This window comes from Mauremys mutica, unplaced genomic scaffold, assembly GCF_020497125.1.
Source record: "Mauremys mutica isolate MM-2020 ecotype Southern unplaced genomic scaffold, ASM2049712v1 Super-Scaffold_100350, whole genome shotgun sequence".
NCBI classification, from domain to species: Eukaryota; Metazoa; Chordata; order Testudines; family Geoemydidae; genus Mauremys; species Mauremys mutica.
In genome coordinates this window covers 307535-313446 of record NW_025423321.1, presented here as the reverse complement: position 1 = coordinate 313446, position 5912 = coordinate 307535, and the positions used below count along the sequence as shown (strand labels likewise).

The 5912-nt window shown below is 52.9% G+C and overlaps 3 non-coding genes across 3 annotated transcripts; all 3 read right to left on the bottom strand.

Annotated features, from left to right (window-relative positions):
- Window positions 1-520: 520 nt before the first annotated feature.
- On the bottom strand, window positions 521-592 carry TRNAQ-CUG. Its single transcript has one exon. It is a non-coding gene; the product is annotated as a tRNA-Gln (tRNA).
- Window positions 593-2256: 1664 nt separating this feature from the next.
- On the bottom strand, window positions 2257-2329 carry TRNAF-GAA. The gene has a single exon. It is a non-coding gene; the product is annotated as a tRNA-Phe (tRNA).
- Window positions 2330-3706: 1377 nt separating this feature from the next.
- On the bottom strand, window positions 3707-3788 carry TRNAS-UGA. The gene has a single exon. It is a non-coding gene; the product is annotated as a tRNA-Ser (tRNA).
- Window positions 3789-5912: the final 2124 nt, after the last annotated feature.

Sequence of the window (5912 nt, the reverse complement as noted above, 5' to 3'; positions counted from 1 at the left end):
TGACATATTTCAAGGATTGGAAGAGTGCATTGAAAAAGCTGTTGGTGGCGCTTAGCACTTTCCAGGAGGGAGGGGGGAGGAGCGGGGAGCCACGCGCTTAGGTGAGGAGGTGGAGAAGAGACAGGGCAGGGGCGGGGCCTCATGGAAGGGGTGGATTGGGGGTGGGGCCAGGGGCAGTGTCAGTGATGCGGCCCTCGGGCCAATGCACTAGTCCTCATGCGGCCCTCGGGGTCATTTGAGTTTGAGACCCCTGGTCTATAACGTGCCACAGGATTCTTTGCTGCTTTTACAGAACCAGACTAACACGGCCACCCCTCTGATACAGGAATCTCTAGCCAGACTCTTAAGTTCTAGGACCCCAACCTATAGCCGCCCATTGAACCAGCCAGACCAAAGACCTATCTCCAGTGGGCATCAGTCACCCAGCAGGAGGGGAAAACCTCACTCTAGTTCACCCTGAGATAAGGTAGCCAAACACATTGAGCTTCAGTGTTTTGTAGCAAAGCAACATATCTCCAGGAGGTCCCACTGAGATTTGAACTCAGATTCCAGGATTCAGAGTCCTGAGTGCTGCCCATTACACCATGGGACCTGCTGATTTTTCATTTGCAAGACCCCTGTGACTCTCAGCTGGCTGGTTTGCACTCTGCACTTATTGCTTCCCACCAGCAGCTTCCTCTCGCAGGACTCTCTCTCCTCTTCCAGCGACTATAGTCCTGCACTACTGGATCTGTGGGTTCTGCCCTGAGTCCCCGCATCCCCCTGCTTTGTCTTCGTTTCCTGCAGGCTGCAAAAATGTCAGGGGAGGCCGCCCCTCCCTTCACTAGGTGATCCCGCTCATATCGGCCAGCTGCAGCCTCCTCTCCTGGAACTCGGCCAGCTGTCGCTTGATCCGATCGTACAGTTACACGCTGACTGGCTCCCCTGCCTGGATGGTCTTGTGGAAATCCCACCGGCGATGCTGCAGGACTTGGAACCACTGGTTTCTTTAATGTTGTGGTGTTTGCCCAACTGCCGAACAAAGCCGCCAAATCCTCCCTCACCGACTCCCACCAATCCCCCTGGTAACCATAGAACCCTCTGATGCTTTCCCGTTCTGCCAACACAGCCAGGCCTCGCCGTCCTGCTCCTTTATCTTGCAAGCTCTGGATGTTCAGCTTCCAATATCCTCTGCTGTGGGTCAGCTAATTGCCCACATTGAGCACATGGTGAGAGCTGTGTGATCTGAACAGTCCATAGGCACCACCCTGCACTGGGCTGTCGACGTGCTCTCCTTCACGGAAATCCGGTCAATGCGACTCCTGGCCTGTCCCCGCAGAAAGGTGTATCCCCTCTGCGGCTGGTGTGAGCTCGGGTCAGAGGAATAGGAGGCTACCGCCAACCCTCCACTGGTTCCACTGTGGAGAAACACGTCCTCTAAGCCAACCTCGCTACAGACCTGCGCCAGGTAGTGCTCATCATAGAAGAGTTTCCTCTGACTGTCAGGAAAACAGGACCAGCAGTCCTCAGGATGGTGCAACAATTGAAATCCCCCCCAACACCAAACACTGTGTGGTCCAGAGGGAGGGTGTCAGTTCCTTCATAGAACTTTCCTTTTAGGCCTTAATTGGGGACCATACACACTAATATAGCCATAACCAGTGCTGCAGAGCACAAAGCCCACCAGTAATGCCCTCCCTGGTCAGAGCTCCAGCCCCTTCTGTACTCGCACCATGAATGTGAAGAACAAGACTCCAACCCCATCATTCTTCACTGGCCTGGATGACCAGAGAGATGGGCCCTTCCACCAATCACCATCAAGCTACCCTAGAGTTGTTAATGTGCATTTCCTGAACACCCACCCTGTCCAAGTCCAGCTGCTCCAAGGCACTGAACATCAAGCACCTCCTCCTGGGCCCCCAAATCCCTGCCACTTTCCACATGGCCACTTTCACAGATGCCCCTTCCAGGGCACTGGCCCTCCCTCAGCTGCACAGAGGAGTTTTCATCCCCTCTTTCTGCCTGTCACTGCCCAGCAGCCCTCTGGCACCATTCCTGAGGGCCACCCTGCCTCACTCTCTTCCTGCCACATTGGGTCTACCAATAACTCATGTAGGAGAGACAGCTCCTGTCCCTCATTGTTAAAGGTGAGGCCAGCAGCACACAGTTGTTGTCCCCCCGCCCCCCATTCCAGGGCCCAAGGACTCATTTTGGGTGCAGGGACCACTGTGCTCCCAGAAAACAAGCCACCACTGTGCAAAGAGGGATGAAAGGACCTGCCAAAGCCTGAGATTGAACCAGGGACCTTTAGATCTTCAGTCTAACACTCTCCCAACTGAGCTACTTTGGCAGCTATGTGGCAGTTTTTTGGCCTGTTGCTTCTCTGCCTGAGATATTTTTGCAGCAGTTGCACACAAAAAGGACGTCATTGGGAGCGGCCCATGAAGACAAGACTCGCTTTTGCCTGCCTTGTTCAGCTTGACTTGCTGCCTCACCCCGTTCCTGCCCTAGTGCCCGGGTTGACCTGGTGGTGGAAGGGGACTGGGGGCCAGTGGCACGGGGAGGAGGTTGAGCTGGACCCTGAGCTAGGCTAGACCCTGGCGGTGAGAGTCTGGCCACCACTTGCCGCTCCACCCTGTTGTCCTGGCTTCCCCCACTGGGCATCATTTCGGGAGGGAAGAGGGGCTTCTGCCTCCCCTCCCCGATTTTCACACTGCAGAGGAGTGCGAACAGGAAAATGAATGGCTGCTCCACACCCCTACCGGAGGAACCTGGCGCCCTTAGCTGCTTCCCCTGCTCCCCCCCAGCTATGCTACTGAGTGGAAACATCCTGTGCCCATCACACAGAGGTCGATTAATCAAAACCCTCTTCTGCCAGCACCAGGCCTCCTGCTTCTTACACTGGGCCTGCAAGCGAGGGGGCGGCTGGCACAGTGCCAAGAGTCTAGATGGGAGCTGTCTTTCCCACATGACTTATTTGTTGACCCAAAATGGCGGGAACAGAGTGAGTCAGGACGGCCCTCGGAGATGGTGCCAGAGGGGGCAGGGACTTGGGAGGAAAGCTCCTCTGCAAAGCTGAGTGACGACAGTACTGGGGAAGGGGCATCTGGCACGTGGAATGTGGTAGGGATTCAGAGGCCCAAGAGGAGGCACTTGATGTTAAGGTGTGAAAGGAAAGATCCATGGTAGGAACTGGCTCCCTTCCTCTGGACCACAAAGTGTTTGGTGTCGGGGGGGATTTTAATTGTCTCAGCCGGCCTGAGAACCGCTGGTCCTGTTTTCTCAGCCGTCAGAGGAAACGTTTTGACAATGAGCACTACCTGGCGCAGGTCTGTAGCGAGGTCGTCTTAGAGGACGTGTTTCTCCGTAATGGTACCAGTGAGGGGTGGGCGGTAGCCTCCTAGTCCTCTGACCCGAGCTCACACCAGCCACAGAGGGGATACACCTTTCTGCGGGGACAGGCCAGGAGTCACACTGACCGGATTTAGGAGAAGGAGAGCACGTCGACATGGCTAATCTATGGGGCATGGGGCACTAGGTGAGAGGCAGAGGCTTCAGGTGCTGAGAGTTTGCCTGACCCCTCAGGGACACAGTGTGAGGTGGTGTCCTAGGCATCTCTATGAAAGGAGCAGAACAGGATTTACTTGGGTGGGGAGAGAATTGAGAGTGTCTCAGGGGGTTGTACAGAGGTATTGCCTGGGTGAGAGACTGGCTAAAACACAGGCCTCGCTGTGAGCAGGATTCGAACCTGCACAGGGGAACCCTAGTGGATTTCAACTCCAACGCCTTAACCACTCGGCCATCACAGCTGCAAGCACAGTAGTGCTTCAACTCCAGAGAAACTGGTAAAGAATCACAATGCCCAGGCGTGACATCATCTGAACTACAGGATTCCCACCGCAAACCTGGCCCCCAAAGCACAGGGGGGATTGGGGGTTTGTTCTCTTTGCTTAGCCATGTGCAGTCGCACAGAGAGCGCGATTAAAAGTCTCCCCTCCCACAGAGCGGGAAGGGGAAATGATTCTCAACTTGAAGCCTGATGTGAATGAGGATTTCTGGACCAAGGGGCCAGGGACTGACCTTTGCTAGAGAAACCTCTGTCAAGTTTGAGCCAATTTGGACAAGTCAGCAAATAAGAACAACCTCAGGTATCAGTTAGTGCTGCAGGTAGCAAAGTCCTACAGGGAGCAGTTTCTGGCACTACACCTGCACAGCTCTGCTCCCCGGCTCTTCTCGGGCTCCTGCTCTCTCCTTAGCTCTGCCCCACTCTGGCCCAGGCAGTTCCAGCTCCCACGGAGGATGGGACCCCCTGGCCTGGTGACTCCCTCATATTATGTAAATTAACACAACTCATTGAACACAAAATTCTGTATTTCATGCTGTGAAGTGTGTCGGTAGCTCAAATTAATAGCTTTATTTTTTCTCTCTCTCTCTCTGTGAGGCACAACAAAATAATTTAGTGATGCTGAAAACGTTCCCTTCTCCTCCAGAACTGCCTTGGAATCACCTTCCCTTTGTAGATTAATCTGCCCCTGAGTCTCTACGAGGAAAATATAGTTTCTATGAAAAAAACCACAATTTTTTAATTAAAGGGACTGAGACAGAATAGCCACATGATGGCGACACATCAGGAATGCAAAGCAACAGGTTCCTGGTTTGCACATTGATGGTGACAAGGGATTGAACTCGACTCCCCTCTTTTCACAGACACATTTGTTTTATTCTCTGAGGTCAAACGTAAGTTTAAATGTTGTACTTAGTCCTCTGCCTTGTAGCTTCAACAGCCGCAGATGCAAGATGAGTTACTGCAGCCTAGACCTTGTGTCCGTGTTTAGGTGGTTTTCACCTAAACGTTCAAGCAGCTCACAGTAATGTCCCGAGCTCCCCAAGTCCCGCTGACAGCTGAGCTCTTCCTGCCCACTGAGCCCAGCCCAGACAGTGGGTGGGGGGTGAGTTTGTACCCGAATAACTGACAGAGCCAAGCAAGGAGCAAAGAAATGTTTGCTTCGGTCACTAGGTCTCTGTTTCTATTGCTCGTTTGCTCTCTCCCCTTCTCTGATAAGGAGCAACGGTAAGAGAAGAAGAGGTTAAAACATGTGCTAGGTGGTGGCTGGGTTTGGATGACAAATTTAAAACCATCTCAGCGCCCTTTAGTGGGACACTGACACCATCAGATTCTCACCTTTCACTCACACTTCATGAATAACAGTTTCCCTGAACTACTTTGCTATGATTATTTCAATGCTCCTACACCGATACCTGCTGCCCCTTCTGGCTGGTTAATTGCACTATTTGGAACCTGCTCCTAAAATTACACCCTTCCTGGGAGCAAGATTCAGAACTGCCCAAGGAAACCCCATTGGGTTTCAAGTGCAGCCCAGGCAGGGTGGCAAGGGGACAGCACAGGGGTCTCAGAGCTTCTTCCTCCTCACAGAGAGAAGGTTAAGGGTGGCCACTAGTTATGACGCCTGGGTTTTAGTCCTGGCTGTGGGAGGAAAGGGGTGTTTAGTGGATTAGAGTTGGGGGCTTAGGAATCAAAGAGGAAACATCTCCCTTTTCAGCTTCAATGCACATTGAACAAGAACATGGCTTCTCATCTCTGAGGTTTCAGAGGAGCAGCCGTGTTAGTCTGTATCCTCAAAAAGAACAGGAGTACGTGTGGCACCTTAGAGACTAACACGTTTCTTAGGTTCTGTTGCCATCATGTGGCCATTTCATTTCACTTCTTATTGTTAAAAGGTCTGGGTACTTCAATGAGGCTAATCATCAAGTGGAACAAGCTCCGCAAGGGACGTGGTTAATTCCCCATCACTGCCGTGTGTAAATGAAGACCGCAGCTCTTGCTGCAAGACACCTGGTGTGTGGGTGTCCCTGTTCCCCCTTCAGAACCTATGGGACATGGTGCTTCCCTCCTCCCAGTTCAAGATCCCCAT